Here is a 19,533-nt window from a genome sequence, read left to right as displayed (position 1 = left end):
CAGGAACCTTTTTTCTGAGTCGGAGCGACTCGAGTCGCTCCTCTCAGAACGGTTCCATTGTACAGAACGGGGGCGACTTGTCAGATTGCGGCGAGGCAAGTCGTGTCGCCTCGCATCGCCCGCAGTGTGAACCGGCCCTAACAAGTCAGGAAAGTACAAATACCCCCCAAATGACCCCTTTTTAGAAAGTAGACATTCCAAGGTATTAAGTAAGTAGCATGATTATTATTTTTTTGTTGTAATTTTTTCCCACAATTCTTTGCAAAATGACGATTTTTTTTTTTTTTTTTTACAAAATTGTCATATTATCAGGTTATTTCTCACACACAGCATATGCATACAACAAATTACATCCCAAAATACATTCTGCTACTCTTCCCGAGTATGGCGATACCAAATGTGTGGGACTTTTACACAGTCTGGCAACATACGAAGGTCCAACATTGAAGAAGCATCTTCAGGCGTTTTACGAGCATAAATGACACATTTTTTGGAAAATGTGGGAAAAAATGAAAACGCATTTTTTTACACAAAGTTGTCCATTTATCAGATATTTCCAACACATAGCATGTACATAGCAAAGATGACACCCCAAAATACATTCTGCTACTCCTCCTGAGTATGGCGATACCACATGTGTGAGACTTTTACACAGCCTGGCCACATACAAAGGCCCAACACTGAAATAGCATCTTCAGGCATTCTACGAGCATAAATTACACATTTCATTTCTCAACCACCTATTACACTTTTGAAGGCACTGGAGCACCAGGACAATGGAATTGCCCCCAAAATGACCCCATTTTGGAAAGCACAGGGGTAGAGGCTTCGACCCACCCAAATCTCTAAGAAGCCTCCGGACTCCAGACCCTATTCCGAAAACCGGAAGAAACAATAGAAATTGTTTCCTCCATCCGGAAAAACATTTCTGGAGCCCCTCACATGTGAGACCCCTGTGTCCTAGAGTAGCAGGGCAACAGATCAGTCCAAGCGGTAGGCAAAAGCATAGTCCATAAAACAGGCCAGGGTCAGATGACGTGAAAGCAGTCCAAGCGGTAGGCATAAGCGTAGTTGGTAAAACAGGCCAGGGTCAGTTCACGTGGAAGCAATCTAAACGGTAGGCAAAGGCATAGTCACAAAACAGGCCAGGGTCAGTTCATGCAGAAGCAGTCCAAACAGTAGGCAGAGGCATAGTCAAAAAACAGGCCAGGGTCAGTTCACGTGGAAGGCAGTGGCATGGTTATTTGGGGAAGCACGAAAAATGGTCAGCACAGATAATGAAAATGGGGAAATGGTTAAAAATATGGGCTAATATTTTAGGGATGTATGATAAAGTTTGAAGCATTCACCAATGCAAAGGCCAGGTTGGGAGGGACAATCGGAACAATGGTAGCTGGTATCTTTTCGAAACCCTTTTTTGGTGCACACGCGACATTTTTTTTGCCTTTTTCGGCCTGTTTCATATGCTGGAATTCTGAAGGGGAAGTGGCGCTCACGAAGTCGGCAAACAGCCTTAGAGCGAAGGTCTTCTGGGGGGGGTCTTTGGTGATAGATGAGGGACATGACAACTTCTTCGATGAATTTTAGGAAGGGGACGGGGCTTTCCATGGATTTGGTGTAGACTATGTAGGAATTATAAATGGCCAAATGGATTAGATTGCTACTTTCTTGTACCAGAATCGGGACCTCCTTATTGACAAATAGGGCTGAATCATTTTATCGTTGAAATCCACTCCCCCCATGTAGAGATTATAATCTTGGCTTTTCAGTGGGACCTTGTCTTCTTTGAACATCAATTGTAGTGTCCTCATGGATGGTGGACATCATGTACACGTCCCTTTTATCCTTCCACCTCAAGGCCAGCACTTCGTTGCATCTCAGTGATGCTCTTTCCCCCCTTCGCAGCTTTTTGTTTGCCAGTGGTTGTGGGAAGCCCTTTCTATTTTTTCTGCAGGTTCCGCAGGCCAAGGTTTTTGCAAGGTATAAGTGTCTGAAAAGGGGCAGGCTGGTGTAAAAGTTGTCAAGGTATATGTGATATCCTTTGTTCAGAAGTGGGTATGCCAGGTCCCATACAATCTTTCCAGTTGTGCCCATGTAGGCCGGGCACTCAGGGGGCTGGAGCTGGGAATCTCTTCCTTCATATATGCGGAACGCATACAGATATCCCGTGGCTCTCTCACACAGCTTGTATAATTTTATTCCATATCTGGCCCTTTTGCTAGGTATATATTGCTTTATTCCTAGCGGGCCTGCAAAGGGTAACAGGGACTCATCGACACATATATTTTGATCGGGGACATAGAGTTCTGCAAATTGTTGGGAAAAGAAATTTATCAGTGGGCGAAGTTTACATAATTTGTCATAATTTGGATGATTGTGGGGAAGGCACTCGTTGTTGTCGCTAAAGTGAAGAAAGCGCATTATCTTCTTGTATCGGGACCTGGACATTTCGGCAGAATAAATAGCCATGTGGTGGATGGGTTGGGTGGACCAATAGGCATGTCCTTCATTTTTTTTTGTAATCCCCATGTTCAGGGTGAGGCCCATAAAATTTTTTAACTCCTCCAAATTGAGATCTCGCCACTCAAAGGGACGGGCATATGATGAGTGGGGGTTATTGGCAATATACTGCCGGGCATATAAATTTGTCTGGTCCACAACTAATTGCAGAAATGTGTCGGGCAAAAACAGATGAACAAAATCGATCTCTGAAAAATTTTGGGTGTTGGTCTGCACACCTGGCTCTGCTGTGAAAGGGGGAATAATTGGTGATGCCGAGTCGGAAGGCAGCCATGTTGGGTTGGCAAGACCATCTGGCATAAATGTAGAGGCCCTGGCTCTTGGGGGATGTGACACTCTAGTAGTCGGATTGGAATTTCCTATGCTGGTACTCAGGCGTGATGTGCCAGCACTGGTACTGGGTCTGGGCAATTGTTGGTGAAGCCCATTGCCGGCGACAAAGCTGGTACTAGGCATTTGATCCCGGGGCCTAACGCTGACAGCAGCGCTGGTACTGGGCCTGGGAATTTGTTCTTGGGGCCTATTGCTGGCAGGAGCTCTGATACTGGGCCTGGGAATATAATCCTGGTTTTCAGAGGGCCTTGCCCTTTTAGGAGGGACCCATTCTTCCTCCGAATCATTTTCCGATTCACTATTCGGGTTAAATGCCGAATTTGTTTCGGAATCAGAATCAGAATTGGAATCTGATGAGAATTCCCCGTTGCTCTCATCGGTCATGGAGAGGATCTGGAACGCCTCCTCGCTGGTGTATACTCTTTTGGCCATGACGCTGATGGCTGTGTGACAGGTGACGTTCACTGATGGGCTGTGCGATGGGTGGCAGGTGATGACGGTGTGACAGGCCACGGACTGTGATGGGTGATGGTCACTGATGGCTGGCAGTCACTGATGGGTGATGGTCACTGTTGACTGGTGGTCACTGATGGGTGATGGTCACTGATGGCTTGCAGTCACGATGGGTGGCAGTTGATGGCTGGCGGTCACTGATGGGTGACAGGTGACGAGTGATGGCTGGCGGTCACTGATGGGTGATGGGTGACAGGTGATGGGTGACGGCTAGCGGTCACTGATGGCTGGCGGTGACTGATGGGTGGAGGGTGATGGTTGGCGGTCACTGATGGGTGACGGGCAATGGCTGGCGGTCACTGATGGGTGAAAGGCGATGGCTGGCGGTCACTGATGGGTGACAGGCGATGGATGGCGGTCATTGATGGGTGATAGGCGATGGCTGATGTGTGACGGCTGGTGGTGGCTGATGGATGGCGGGTGAAGTCTGGCGGTCACTGATGGGTGACGGTTGATGTCTGGCGGTCACTGATGGGTGACGCCTGGTGGTGGCTGATGGGTGACGGGTGACGTCTGGTGGTCACTGATGGATGACGGGTGACGGGTGAAGTCTGGTGGTCACTGATGGGTGACGGGTGATGTCTGGCGGTCACTGATGGGTGACGGCTGGCGGTGGCTGATGGGTGACAGTTGACGGTCACTGATGGGTGACGGGTGACAGTTGACAGTCACTGGTGGGTGACGGGTGACAGCTGGCGGTCACTGATGGGTGACGGGTGACCGCTAGCGGTCACTGATGGGTGACAGGTGCACCGCTGATGGTCACTGATGGCAGTCTCCTATGTGACAGGTTCACTTTATTGGGTGACTGTGGTGACTGTTGGGTGACAGATGACAGTGGGGGGGGGGGGCGATCTGATCAGTGTGATGTTTGTGCAGACACTACAGAACACAGATCGATAACTCACTGCTCCAGGCTCTTCTCTCCTCACACTGGAAACGGTGTGTGAGGAGAGAAGAGCTGGTAACAGTCAGTTACCGCTCTGTGTTTACATTTAGTGATTGGCTGTGAAAGGTTCACAGCCGATCACATGGGTAAACAGCCAGCCAATGGCTGTTTACCGGCATCGGTGACGAGCAGTGTTCCCGGGGAACACGCCGCCACCGATGTGAACGAGCAACGTGCTCCCGATCCCGCGCATGCGCCGTTTACATGCTACGAGCTCTAGCTGTGATCGGCCGTGACTTCATCACGGCCGATCACGTGGTAAACAGCCATGACCAATGGCTGTTTACCACCCTCGGTGGTGAGCGGTGTCTCCGTGACACGCCGCCACCGAGGGAACGGGGAGGCCTCCACAAGAGCTGCGCCGCCTGGCCGTCATTTGACAGCCGGCGGTCAGCAACAAGTTAAAGATGTGCACCTCACACCAGACTCTACATGCCGTGCGTCACACTCCCCTTAGGGGTTCTCACTCACCAGAAAGATGAACACATCAAGTTTTGATATGTTAACCATGGCTGTCTTCCATGTCATGGAGGGTGTCAGAACGTGTACTGGATTTCCTACAGGTGCGCGGACAGAAAAAAGGGGGCTCATATAGCGTAATTCCATTTTTCTCTCTTGTTTATTTTAAACTCAATATCACATATTCCATAAAATCCATCAATCAATCGGTACTTAAAATCAAAATTGTCAGCATTCAAAAAAGGCAGTCTGCACAGCGCAGGACCCACGAGACAAGCAAAACTAAGCAAGACAGCGTCCACGGCTTACTTACGGCTTGTCTCTTCCTGGCTGTGGAACGCAAACGTCACTTCCGGTCGCCGTAAGGTCACGTCCTGATGTGTTTCGTCATCACGACTTCCTTTAAGGGTGTGGCCTTACAGTGCCACGTCCCGGTTTTTATATCAACATACTGCAGCATAAATGTTAACACTCCAAATGCTAAAACAGCTCATATCAACAAGTGTACATCGGCGGCCATCATTGCTTAACTTGGGGATCAGTATACACTCGGCTTAAAACATATACCTGACTTATATATCCAGATATAACACAGTGCATCCTTTTATAGAAAATTACTAGAATGAACATCTGATTAGATTGCTAGTGCATTATAGGGCCATTTTCTCATTGCTGTCATCCCTATATTAAAAAACATAAAATTCATATACACAGAAATACGTGCAACACTAGAATACACAGTCATTTAAAACAAATCTGTATATCTCAAATCTCATATTTTTCATATTTTTACAAATCTCATATAACACTAACATTATAAAAAGACATAAAATATAGCTTTATATACATGTAAGGACATAAAAAAAAATATATATATATATATATATCTAAAAAAAACTCCATATACATCTTATAAAAATACTTATAAAGTCCTATACACAGGAAAAAATACCAGACAGTCTAGAGCAGAGACCAAAGACTATACATGCTTGCATAATAAAATTCTGGCAGAGAATATACTGAATGTAAACTAAAAAGTGCAAAGTTTAGTACAGAATAGCTTCAATAGTCGCCGATGAAGCAGTTTATATCCAACTCCACATTTAACCCTTTAGGGGTGAGAGTATCGATTAAAAAAATCCAGTAAGTTTCACGTTCCCTGACCATATTGGAACCTCTCCACACTGGTTTCACATGGTCTACTCCCCAAAATTTCAGGCCTGAGGGGTCTTGATTATGATGAAGTTTGAAATGCAGCTACACACTATGGTCCTTAACCACTTGGGTACCGCGCTATTGCCGAATGACGGCATTAGCGCGGACCTAGATTTCCAGGACTACGTCTATTGACGTCGTCCTGGTTACGAGCGGCCTGCGCGCCCCCTGAGGGGCGCGCGCGGCGCGCTCTGTGATCGGCGAGTCCGTGAGACTCGCCTGATCACCGATCCGTGTAAGGGGTCGATCCCGACCCCTTATCACGTGATCAGCTGTCAGCCAATGACAGCTGATCATGTGATAGAACGGAGCCGGTAATCGGCTATTATTCCTCCTCGCGCTGACAGCGCGAGGAGAAAAAAAAAAAGCCGATCACCGGCGGCCGTGATCGGGACATCAGTCCCGATCACGGCCAGCAATGAAAGGCACCACATGCCACCTGCCAGTGCCCACCTGCCTCCCGCAGTGCCATCCTGAAATATAACAAAGTAAAAGTAAGTGCCCCCCGTCTGTGCCCATAATGCCCACAGTGCCACCCCACAGTGCCACCCACAGTGCCACCCCACAGTGCCACCCAACAGTGCCACCCACAGTGCCACCCACAGTGCCACCCAATCTGCCTCAAAGGTGCTGCACCCCAGTGCCGCCCATCAGTGCCCAGCAGTGCCGCCCATCAGTGCCCAGCAGTCCCGCCCATCAGTGCCCAGCAGTGCCACCTATCAGAGCCACCTATCAGTGCCACCTATCAGTGCCCATCAGTCCCATCTATCTGTGGTACCTATCAGTGCCCATCCGTGCCACCCATCCGTGCCACTTATCCGTGCCACCCATCCGTGCCATCTTATCTGTGCCCATCTTTGCCCATCAGTGCCGCCTTATCTGTGCCCATCGGTGCCGCCTTATCTGTGCCTATTAGTGCCGCCTTAACTATGCCTATCAGTGCCCACAAGTGCAGCCTATCAGTGCCCACCAATGCAGCCTATCAGTGCCCACCAATGCAGCCCATCAGTGCCCACCAATGCAGCCTATCAGTGCCGCCTTATCAGCGCACTTCAATGAAGGAGAAAAATGACCCGTTTGCAAAATTTTATAACAAACTATTAAAACATGATTTTTTTTTTTTTTTTTTTTGCATCTTTTTTTGTTTGTTTAGCAAAAAATAAAACTCCCAGCTGTAACTAAATACCACCAAAAGAAAGCTCTATTTGTGGGAAAAAAATGATAAAAATTTCATTTGGGTACAGTGTTGTATGACCACGCAATTGTCATTCAAAGTGCATCAGCGCTGAAAGCTGAAAATTGGTCTGGGACTGAGGGGGGTTTAAGTGCCCAGTAAGCAAGTGGTTAAACCCAAGTTATATGTTCTGTATGTGTTCTGCAATATGAACCCTCAGAGGTCTTTCAGTGCGGCCAACATACATTAGCCCGCAAGGGCACTGCAAGACATACACTACGGGGGTTATTTACAAAAGACAAATCCACTTTGCACTGAAAGTGCACTTGGAAGTGCAGTCGCTCTAAATCTAAGGGGTAGATCTGAAATGAGGGGAAGCTCTGCTGATTTTATTATCCAATCATGTGCAAGCTAAAATGCAGTTTTTTAGATCTGAAGAGGTCATCCAAGGAAAATAACAAACAGCATTTTAGCTGGCACATGACTGGATAATAAAATCAGCAGAGCTTCCCCTCATTTCAGATCTACTCCTCAGATTTACAGCGACTGCACTTCCAAGTGCACTGTCAGTGCAATTTCAAGTGCACTTTGCACTTGTAGTTTGCACTTGTAGCGCAAAGTGGATTTGCCTTTCATAAATAACCCCCCCATGTGTACTATAAACATGTGCTATGTTCTTTTACAAAATGCTGTTTTCCTGTTTGGAATCTCAAAGCTGCCGATCTGCAGTCCACCGTCTATCTATATGAACGTGCTCCAGTGGCAGTTGATTGTCATTGCTGAGGGTGAACTTCATAAAAGTGACAATTGTGGAACATGCCTGAGCAATAAACATTAGCAGGGCCGCATGTAGTTTCCACTGAAAGTGCACAGAATGAGAAACCAAGAGCGAGCAAACTGGAAAAGTGTTGTCACTCTATAACAGGAAGTTGGCAGATGAGCCACGTTTTTTACCGCTCATCAACCACTTCCTCTATTGCTGCTGGGGCAGAGGCTGGGGCTGTATACATACTGCGTCCGCTGCGCTTTGCTTCATGACCACGGAAGAAATTATACCAGTGAATGGGGCTGCGCTGAAACTGTCCGCAAGCACACACAACATGGTTGTTGGGTAATTAGTGGGGTAAAGCAGGTGGTGAGGAGGTGATACATGCCTCCTCAGTGCCCATCTATTGCTATCTGACAGCAGAGCAAGATTAATAAGGCCATAGACTTCTATTGGGTCTTTGGGATGTGGCGGAGCACAATGGAAGTGTTATGGGGTATATATTTTGAAGCACAGCAAAGCAGTGTAAATTTACCAGTGTGTACAGGATTGTAAGCGAACCATTTTATTTATTGAGAGCTGCTTTACTTGGCACTCAGAGTGCTTTATAAATGCCGCTCTACTGCCACATTTTGAAGCAAGTGTTCACATCTCGGGATTTGGGAATTACATAGGGATTGCCACTTTTTCTTCAAGCCAAAACTGAACACTTTAGAGGCCCACCGTACTTTTTTTTGCTTTAGTATACACTATAGAATTGTAACAGACCTGAGACACCTTCGGGCACTCCAAAGAAAATAGTAATACAGTGCACATAGGGACCCTCCATCCTCCTGTCAAGCCCTGTTCCGAGCCACATTCCTGTCTGAATAATGTGTCTGGATTTTAGGTGGACTGAAACCTGGACAAATGATTCAAAACCCAGACTGTCCAGGTGAAGCCCAGACAGGTGGCAAACCTAGACTCACGTGGCAATTGCAGCACAATGCACTCTCATGTTTGGATGTCATTATCCTTCGATCCTTCATGCAGTTCTTCTGTGAGGGTTGCGTGATGACAATCATGGCAAACCACACCTCAACCGCTTGCCGTACAGCCGCCGCAGTTGTAATGCGGCAACATGGCTCGGCTGCGCAAATCACTGTCATGTCACGTCGCTTCTTCATGTGGCCACTAGGGGCACGCACCCGCTGTTCGCCCCTGGAGCCGATGCGAGTGCCTGGCGGTCATCCCACGATCGCTCATGACACGGCGAGAACCGGGATCTCTGTGTGTAAACTGAGGGGAGTTCTCTGAGGGGAGAAGAGACAGATAGTGTGTTCATACGAAGTATGAACACCAATCTATCTCTTCCCCTAGCAAGTCCCCTCCCCCCTTCAGTTAGAACACGTAGCAGGGAACACAATTAACCACTTGATCGCCCCATAGTGTTAACCCCTTCACTGTCAATGACATTCTTACAGTAATCAATGCATTTTTATAGCACTGATCGCTGTATAAATGCCAATGGTGCCAAAAATGTGTCAAAATTGTCCGATGTGTCAGCCATAATGTCGCAGTCACGATAAAAATCGCAGATCGCTGCCATTACTAGTAAAATAAATAAATAAAAATGCTATAAATCTATCCCCTATTTTGTAGATGCTATAACTTTTGCACAAACAAATCAATATACGCTTATTGTGATTTTTATTACCAAAAATATGTAGAAGAATATAGATCAGCCTAAACTGAGAAAAAATTTGCTTTTAAAAAAAAAAAATGGGGATATTTATTATAGCAAAAGTACAAAATGTTGTGTTTTTTTCAAAATGTACGCTTTTTTTGTTTATAGCGCAAGGAATAAAATCCACAGAGATGATCAAATACCACCAAAAGAAATCTCTATTTGTGGGGGGAAAAAAGGGACGTCAATTTGGGTTTGGTTGGGTACAACGTTGCATGACTGCGCAATTGGCAGTTAAAACGACACAGTGCCTTATCGTGAAAAAATGGCCCTGGTCATTCAGCAGCCAAATCTTATGTGGCTGAAGCGGTTAAAAAAAAAATCATGTGAAGCTTGTTGCCTGAAAAGGAGCAGGAGCTTCTTTTTGGGTGACAAACATGTGACATGTGAAGGGCAGCCCATTTAAAGCGGGAGTCCGCCGGGACTCCGCGTTTTTTTTTTTTTTTAAAAGCCAGCAGCTACAAATACTGCAGCTGCTGACTTTTAAAATAGTGACACTTACCTGTCCAGCGCGCCCGCGATGTCGGCACCCGAAGCCGATTTCTCGATCATCTCTCGGGTGCTGCCACCGCCATCTTGGGTATGGGAATCAGGAAATGGAGCCTTTCGGCTTCATTTCCAGGTTCCCTACTGCGCATGCGCGAGTCGCGCTGCGCAATAAGGACGGTCCCCGCTGCCTCTGGGATCTGTGTGTTTCCCAGCAGGCAGCGGGGGACTTTCGGAAAGGGGCGTAATCTACGCCCCTTTCCGCAGAGAGCTATCCCGGAAGTGGGTGCAGATACCTGTACTGTATAGGTACCTGCACCCCCCTCCCCCCTGAAAGGTGCCAATTGTGGCGCCGGAGGGGGGGAAGGTTCCGATGAGCGGAAGGTCCACTTTAGGGTGGACCTCTGCTTTAAGTGAACGGGCTGCCCTATGCAACACACAGAATCACATGAAAATTGTGATGTCAAAACCGTGTAGTGAGAACAGTCATTCCCATTACATGATGTGAACGGGGACTAAACGAGGCCCAACAGAGATGAGCCCAGACTTGGCATGCTCACAGCTCAGCTGCATTTCTGTGTTTTAGTGGGTTGTCAGAGCTGTAGAACCGCAGCTCAGTTGCACTTCCTGGTTCTCGCAATGATCAGCTGGGATTGGTCACCGCTGATCATGTGGTAAGAAGCCTCTGTCAGAAGCTTCTTATCACGATCAGAGATGCGGCGTGTCAGAGTGACATGCCACACTCACGATCGCCATGCTGTGCGCCCCCACGGGCACACGCCAACATGTTATCCTGCTGGACGTCATATTAAGCCCAGTCAGGATAACAGAACCACTTCCAGACCGTTATTCTATTATAGGCCAGGCGGGAAGTGGTTAAATGACAATTGTGTGGTCATGCTACACTGTACTCAAACAGAATTTTTATCATTTTGTTCCCACAAATAGAGCTTTATTTTGGTGTTATTTGATCACCTCTGCATTTTTCTATTTTTTGCTAAACAAATAAAAAAAGACCTAAAATTTTGACGAAAAAAAAAAAGTTTCTTTTGTCTTTTTGTAAATAAGTACGTTTTCTCATTCACTGATGGGCACTGATAAGGTGGCACTGACGGGCACTGATAAGATGGCACTGAGAAGGTGGCACCAATGAGGTGGACATCCGAGGGGATAAACAATCAGCACAGACCCCCCGTCAGAAGAGCAGCCGACCGGCTCTCCTCTACTCACATCTGTCAGACGCAAGTGAGGAAAAGCCGATCAATGGCTCTTCCTATTTACATTGTGATCAGCCGTGATTGAACACGGCTGATCACGTGGTAATGAGCCACCATCAGAGGCTCTTTACCGAGATCGGTGTTACGGTGTGTCAGACTGACACACCACACCACCGATCACCGTAATGTGCGCCCTCTGGGCGCGCGAGAGCAGTCGTTCTGGAGGGCCGTCATATGACGTCCACCCAGAACGAGAGCCTTACCGCCCTGCCCTCATTTGACGGTGGGCGGGCGGACAAGTGGTTAAAGACCAAAACTTTTTCTGACACTTGTTGCTTACAAGTTAAGATCTGTATTTTGTGCTAGAAAATTACTTAGAACCCCCAAACATTATTTATATATTTTTAGCAGAGACCCTAGAAAATAAAATGGTGGTTGCTGCTATATATTATGTCACACTGTATTTGCGCAGCAGTCTTTCAAATGTAATATTTTTTGAAAAAATACACTTTAATGAATTTAAAAAAAGTTAGCCCAATTATTTTGGTATAATGTGAAAGATGATGTTACAGCGCGAGAATCGTGATCTTTATTCTAAGCAAAAAAATTGTGATTCTCATTTTAGCCAGAATCATACAGCTCTAGTACGGTAGTACCATGCATATTTGTTGCTGTGGGTGTACTACTTTTGGTTCAATCACACTGTACCCAGATCGCATATGAATCGCAGAGGAACGTGCAGCACCTTCCTGTGCAATTCATGGTATGAACCGGCCCATATATTTTGGCAACCCCTTTAGACCAGCCATAATGCCTTGTGCTACCGGTGTAGCGGTCCGTACACTGCAATACACAGCCCTGGAGGGAGCACCCATTACAATACTCACAATGGCAAGCATTTATTGGTCAGCGTGACCATGCAACCACGTTCAACAATCAGAAGTGCTTCTTTTTTTCTGCACCGCCTTATCGGAAGAAGAAAAAGCCTCAGATGTGCTTCTCATTGGTCAGCACAATCATGTGGCTGATCAGCATTATGATGGAAACACACTCGGGCTGTGTATTACCAACTACACTGGCAGCACAGGGCATCATGGTTGCTACGTACAGCGTGGTCCAGATGATGGGTGGGCATAATATCTGAGGTTAGATCACCTTTTAATTTTTTTTGTGAAAAGGTGAACTTACCCTTAACACGGTCGAAAATTCCGACAGAAGCGGTCCGATCGGTTTATATTGTCGGAAAATCCGATCGTGTGTGGGCTCTATCTTTTTTTTCCGTCGGAAATTCTGACAGAAAAAATTTGAGAGCAGGATCTAAAATTTTCCATCAAAAAAATCAGATCGGGCTGTTTCTGATCGATTGTAGAGAATTCCAACGGACAAAGTGCCACGCATGCTCAGATCAAATTACGAGACTAAAGCTATTGGCTACTAGCCTCTACGTAGTCCCGTCGTACGCAACGAACGTCACCACATTTCAAATGATCAGATTTTCTCACAACTTTGTCTGACCGTGTGTATGCAACACCAGTTTCGGACAAAATCCGTCAGAAAAAAATTGATTTTGTGGTCGGAATGTCCGTCTGTGTGTATGGGGGCTAAGAGCTCATTCACATGGGAAAAAAAAACAAAACACTGTGTTCATATGCATACAGCAGACAGTTTTGTCTGCGTCTAAACACTTTAGTAATCAATGAGCCCATACGCTCATCTGCCTCCTGTATCTACATACCAAAATGTGGGCTGTGTTTAGCTGTGCACAAAAAAACAGTAGGATGCAGCTGCTGATTTTACCCACCTAGATATGCAGATTAGGCAGGCGCATAAAAGCCTCCCGCAGCATTTTTACTGACAAAACATTGAAAATGTACTGGCGGAGCACATTTTTTACTGGCAACCTGAGAAATTACAGAACTGCTATTCAAAACTAACACAGTGAATGTTTGAACAGTATAAACATGATACGGAAACTCCTATAACAGTCATTTGCTTGATTTACACTTAAAAAGTCAACACAGCATGAAAAGATCAGCCACTGATATTTGCTGGCAGTTGTAAAAAAATCACTGATTTTTACAAACTGTCAGTAAATTTACTGGCGGTTGGCAACCCCGATAAAAGCGCAGAAACATGCATACTATTGGCACGTTTTCTATGCAGGATCTTTCATCTCTGCCAGCAAGATGTTTTCTTTCATGCAGAAAATAGGTTTGTATTAATGTGAATGAGCCCCTAATCCCATCTCTAGAAGAAATGAATGAATTCAAATGTAACATCATTCTTGTGCTGTTGTTTTCAAAGCGATCTGCACTACTTTTACTTATTTACAAGTTGTGAAAGCGATCCTTAGTCTGCCTGTAACCGTCCTTCTAGGATACATTATATACAAGAACATCTAGGACTGCTCCTCCCAGCAGTTACCATGGAGACAAGATGTAAACATCCAGCAGAAGTCTTGCAGAATCCCCAGCCATTCATTTATATATAATCCCAATACACACAGTGCTGCAGTCACCCCTATCTGTATACAGTGCTCACACACAGACATTTCCCATATATATATATATATATACTCACTGACAGCTCCTGGCTCCTCTCCACTCTCCTCTCCTCCAGGTAATAAGCGCACAGGCAGCTCTCCCCAGGACATGAGCACCAGCCCTCCCCAGCTGCATCATGGGATATGTAGTCTGTGACCTACACCTACACCTTCTCTCCCCCCCCCATCACAAAGCTTGGCAGTCTGTCATTGTGCCCTACTAAATAATAGAGCAGGATTGCCATATGTCTATCTTCATGAAAACACACAGGCTAAATAATTTTCAAAAATAAAATGTTAAAAAAAAATATTTATTTTTTTGCTGTTTGTTCATGTGATGCAGGATACAAGAGAAACTCTACATGCTTTTCTTTTTTCTTTTCTTTTTTTTTGGATGAAGTGAGTTAGATCATTGGACAGGTTAAATAACCACTTCAGCCCCTGAAGGATCTGCCCCCTTAATTACCAGGAATTTTTTTGCAATACAGCATGGCGTCGTTATAACTGACAATTGCGCTGTTGTGCGACGTTGTACCCAAAACGAAATTGATGTTCTTTTTTTTCCCCTACAAATAGTTTTCCTTTGGTGGTATTTGATCACCTCTGCGGTTTTTATTTTTTGCGCTATAAACAAAAAAAGAGCAACAATTTGGAAAAAAATATATATATATTTTTTACTTTTTGCTATAATAAATATCTGGACCCCCCCCCCCCCAAAAAAAAAATGTAAAAAAACGAATTTCTTCCTCATTAGGCCGATATGTATCCTTCCACATATTTGTGATTAAAAAAAAAATTGCAATAAGCGTATATTGATTGGTTTGCACAAAGTTTATCGTGTCTACAAAATAGGGGATACATTTATGGCGTTTTTATTATTATTTTTTTACTAGTAATGGCAGTGATCTTTTTAACAGAAGGAGGTGATCTGTGATTTTTATCGGGACTGCGACATTGTGGCGGAACGGATCGAAACTTTTGACACTTTTTTTGGAACCAGTGACATTTATACAGCGATCAGTGCTATAACAATGCACTGATTACTGTATAAATTACACTGGCAGGGAATGGGTTAACACTGGGGCAATCAAACGTTAAATGTTCCCTAGGAAGGTGCTTTCTAAGTGTCGGGCAGGGGACTGATAGGGAGTAGAGAGAGATCGCTGTTCCTAATCACTAGGAAGAGACAATCTCACTCTACTCCCCTGACAGACAGGGCTCTGTTTCTTTACACTGGCAGATTCCCGTTCTGCCTCTCTGTGGACCCCGCTGATTGTCTCCCCTGCTGTGGGTTGGCCTACAGATCACAGTGTACGCCCCCCGATATCCAATGGCGGTGCTTCATGCAGGAGAGCCAACCTGCCGCAGTGCAACTGCGACGGCTGATCGGGAAGTAGTTAATTTGGTTAGTAAGCAGACTGGTTGGTGAGTTGAGCTGGGAATTTTGCCTTTCATATGCTCCTTGCTGTGAAGGCCAGTTACAGGTGGGGGCAGGGGCCATCTGTTTGTTACAGTTTTTTTATTGTTGCCTGTGTCCCCACTGAGGAGATTTCACCTCACTTCCTGTCTTGGGGACACCATTGTCCAAGAGATAATGAGAAGCCAAGGAAAAATTATCTAGTATAAATTCAGCAGCAATAACAGCTCAGGCAGCGCCTAGAGGCGATTCAGTTCGCATTGTGCGCTATACAAGTATTTCATTCATTCATTCATTCAGTATAAATAGGGTATATTAAAGGATGTATGAATAAATGATTGATTTTGAGTTGACAGCTCATTTGATCACTATGCCACACACGGGAACGTGGATTTCAAAGTGGACCCTCACCCAAAGCATTACTCCACTTTTGTTGAGAAAAAAAAATTCCCCTCTGGGTGATCTATGTACATTACAGGGAATGTACAAACTTTGTTGCATATACCTACCTTTTGTTATTCTGAAGAAATTGTTTTTTTCCTCCCTCCTGAGTGAGTTTAATGGGAGTGGGCCTGCATCCCTTTAGATGTGTTCCTATTGAGAGTATCTCACCAAAAATTAAATTTTTGTTCCAGAGGATGCCTGAAATTTGACTTGTATCTTAGTGCAGACTTCTGGGAAAATCAGTGAGCCAATCACACAAGCAGGAAATTATGATTCTGGGGTCATTCTATACACATTCTGTGTACTGAACACCTTCAGGTAGCAATATTGCATTGCATTTTCAGAAAATTACAGCGGCTGCAGATTGAAAAGAAAGGATATTTTTTTTTAATAACATTCAATTACAATATGACTTGTGTTGCAATTGTATACTCTATATTATTTATTCTTTATTTGCTATTTTTTCCCCCACGAAAGTGGAGTTACCCTTTAAGCACTTGCCGACCAGCCACCATCATTATACAGTGGCAGGTCAGCACATTTCCTCAAATTGCCATAGGTGTATGTCGGCTCCTTTAAGGAGTCGTAGCAGGAGCACACGTCCACTGTCTGGCGGGTGATCCAATGCGCGTGGCCGGTGGCTGCGATGTTCGTCGGCCACCCGTGATCACGGGGACAAGAGCCAGAATGTGGATCTGTCAATGTAAACAGACAGATCCTCCTTCTGACATTGAAGCTAGAGACAGATCTGTTGTTCCTAGTAATTAGGAACAGTGAACTCTCTCCTCCTCCAGTCAGTCCAGCCCCCATACCATTAGAAACACCTCCAAGGGAGCACACTTAACCCCTTTCCTGCTTGTGACATTTACACAGTAATCAGTGTATTTTTTTAGCACTGATTGCTGACTAGATGTCAATGGTCCCAAAAAAAGTGTCAAAAGTATGCGATCTGTCCGCAGCAATGTCGCAGTCCCGCTAAAAATCACAGATTGCCACCATTACTACTAAAAAAACAAAACAGAACAAAAAACTACATAAATCTATCCCCTATTTTGTAGACGCTATAACTTTTGTGCCAACCAATCAATATACGCTGATTGCAATTATTTAAAACAAAAATAATACATATTGGCCTAAACCTGATGAAGACATTTTTATTTTTTTTGGGGGGGGGGGGGATATTTATTATAACAAAAAGGTAAAAATATATATTTTTTTTTTTGTTTTTTTTTAAATTGGCGCTCTTTTTTTGTCTATAGCGCAAAAAATTCAAAACACAGAGGTGATCAAATACCACCAAAAGAAAGCTCTAATTGTGGGGAAAAAAGGACGTAAATTTTGTATGGGTATAGGCTGCGCATACATGCAAATAGCAAGAATCGGATGTCCTGGAACTCAGGGGTGCCCACACATGTGCGGGAAAACCCCCGCGTGTGCGCAGATGTGCCACAGGTTTCTGCTGGGTCCCAAAGGCTGGGAAAAGCCCTTTGGCACAACCCCCTCCCTGCCCAGCCTCAGCGTTCCTTTAAAAAGGGTCTGTTTGCCTGGCGGGTACCAAGGATTGGCAATCATGTGACCACTGCGATTGGCTGTCACAGTGGTCACATGATCAGGAGCCAGTCCAGCTGGATACCAATCGATATTGGGGACTGAGAGCTATAATTGACTGGTCAGTCTCTGTGCTGGGGGCATGCAGTGACCACGCAATCAGCACTGAAACATCCGCTACCCTGTGATGCAAATGTGCAGTGCATGGGCGCTAAAGCCAACCCCTTTTGCTGCTACATCTATGTGTTACGCAGGGGGCAACAAGTTAAACATAGGAGAGGCACAGTGCCAAATCTTTAAAGCCTGATTCAGACTACTGCGGCTCTGTCAGCCACATTGTGTATTCATTGTACCATTCATTTGAATAAGCTGCCGTGCTACTGAAAATGCAGGAAAAAGTTTCCTGCGTCATTTTTGAAAGCCCGCATGAAATCGCAAGTACAGTGCAATTCCCAGTGCTGGAAACGGCCTCTGCGATTTGCCATTGGGATTAATGGCACCCGCACACATTTCTTGCACACATTTCTTGCATTTTCTGTGTGGGTGGTTGCAGCTGTGGGAACGGGAATGTGTGGACCTGCAGCGGGCACCACTTGCACGAGTGTGAAAAAGGTAGGTGATATGATAAAACAATCGATAATTTTCTACCCCGACCAATCAACTCAGTTTATTCAAATTCCATTGAAATTGAGTCATAGTTGATTGGAAGGGACGTTTTGGCTATTATTTTGATCAAATCGCACATCAATCAGATCAAAAATGTAACCGTGTGTGGCCCCTATGAACCTATCTATTGATATCTATGGATATCTATTACCACAAAGTGTTATGACTGTATATTTAAGATGGGATATGATATACCGAGTGTGCCAAGAATCAAGTTATATCTGGATTAAAATTCACTGTTTTGACGAAGATTTCTTGGTGTGCTGTGGTGGTAAAAAATATAATTCCTGTATAAATTTAAAGTGTAACTAACGGCAAAACGTTTTCTAGTTTTGGATAGCGTGCAGATGGATTAGAACCCCTGTCAGGCCCTTATTGCTGTCTGTGCACCTCTAAGTAGATCCTCTCTATTTCTCCTGTTTATCGTTGTTGCTGAAAATTCTTTACCAACCCAAATTTTGGGTTGACACCAGAATGCTAATAGAGGGGAAATCTTCCAATAGGCATGCTAGTTCTGATGACACCCAGGGATTCCCTCACTTTGAGGGATTTCATCTCACTTCCTGCTTTGGCTATTGGACAGGAAGTGAACAGAAATCTCCCTAGTGAGACACAGATGGCAAAAAAAACTGAAAGGGGTTATACAGTGCATCCAGAAAGTATTCCCTCAAATGCACCTCCACTTGTGAAAAGTCACACTTGAATGAATGGGAAGCGCTTAGCAGAGGCTATTTCCAGCGCAAAAGTCCTGAAAACCACCTCAGTATGAAAGGGGTCTAATTAGTCTCTGTGCTGGCCCAGCTCCTCCACCCCACCCCTCACCTCCCTGGCCATGCATCTACATTGCTGTTGTATATGCATCTCCTTTACTGGCACGCACCCACTGAGACTAAATCTGTATGTGCAGGTGTTCAGACTGCAAAAATCACAGGCAGTAATGGACACATAGCCGCAGTCAATCACTGCTGTGGAGGAGGATAAGAGGTGTAGCTTTTGCGCTATGTCTCTTTCATGTTGTTTGTGTGTGCGCTCCTTGAAACAGCTTCATTTTCAGGTGCAGTCTGAGTGGGAGCACGCATGTACAGGAGACTCCTACAAGACTCCATTAGGTCTGAGCGGCACAGGGGACACACAAAGAACAATAATGCAGAGGTCAGGAGGAGATTTATTACTAAAAAGACATCAAATACATGTAAGCCCCTGTACACACGGTCGGAGATTTCCACAACCAAATCCGTCGGATTTTGCCCGTCGGATTTTGTCCGTCGGATCTTGTCCGAAACTGTTGCATACACACGGTCAGACAAAGTTGGCGAAAAATCCGATCTTTCAGAACGTGATGACGTAATTTCGTTACGATGGGACTACATTCAGGCTAGTAGCCAATAGCTTTGATGTAGGAATTTGATCTGAGCATGCGTGGCACTTGGTCCGATCAAAATTCTCTACACATGATCGGAGTATGTCCGATCGGCCCAGTTGGTCGGGAAATATTTCCATCATGTTGGAAAATTGGGTCAGACGGATATTCCGATGGAATCAGTCCGATGCATACCAC

General features: G+C 45.2%; 1 protein-coding gene across 4 annotated transcripts in view; it reads right to left on the bottom strand.

Annotated features, from left to right (window-relative positions):
• The window catches only part of NEK5 (NIMA related kinase 5), a gene marked incomplete at its 3' end in the record, with an annotated part of 110,742 nt that overhangs the window by 83,873 nt on the left and 7,336 nt on the right, over positions 1 to 19,533 (bottom strand). Inside the window, 1 exon segment of one of the 4 annotated variants that reach the window (XM_077484219.1) lies at positions 13,939 to 14,029. 4 annotated transcript variants of the gene reach the window in all.

The sequence above is a fragment of the Lithobates pipiens genome, unplaced genomic scaffold (assembly GCF_037356315.1).
Source record: "Lithobates pipiens isolate NorthernLeopardFrog02 unplaced genomic scaffold, aLitPip1_a1.2 Scaffold_16, whole genome shotgun sequence".
NCBI lineage: Eukaryota > Metazoa > Chordata > Amphibia > Anura > Ranidae > Lithobates > Lithobates pipiens.
This window is presented reverse-complemented; position numbering and strand designations above follow the sequence as displayed.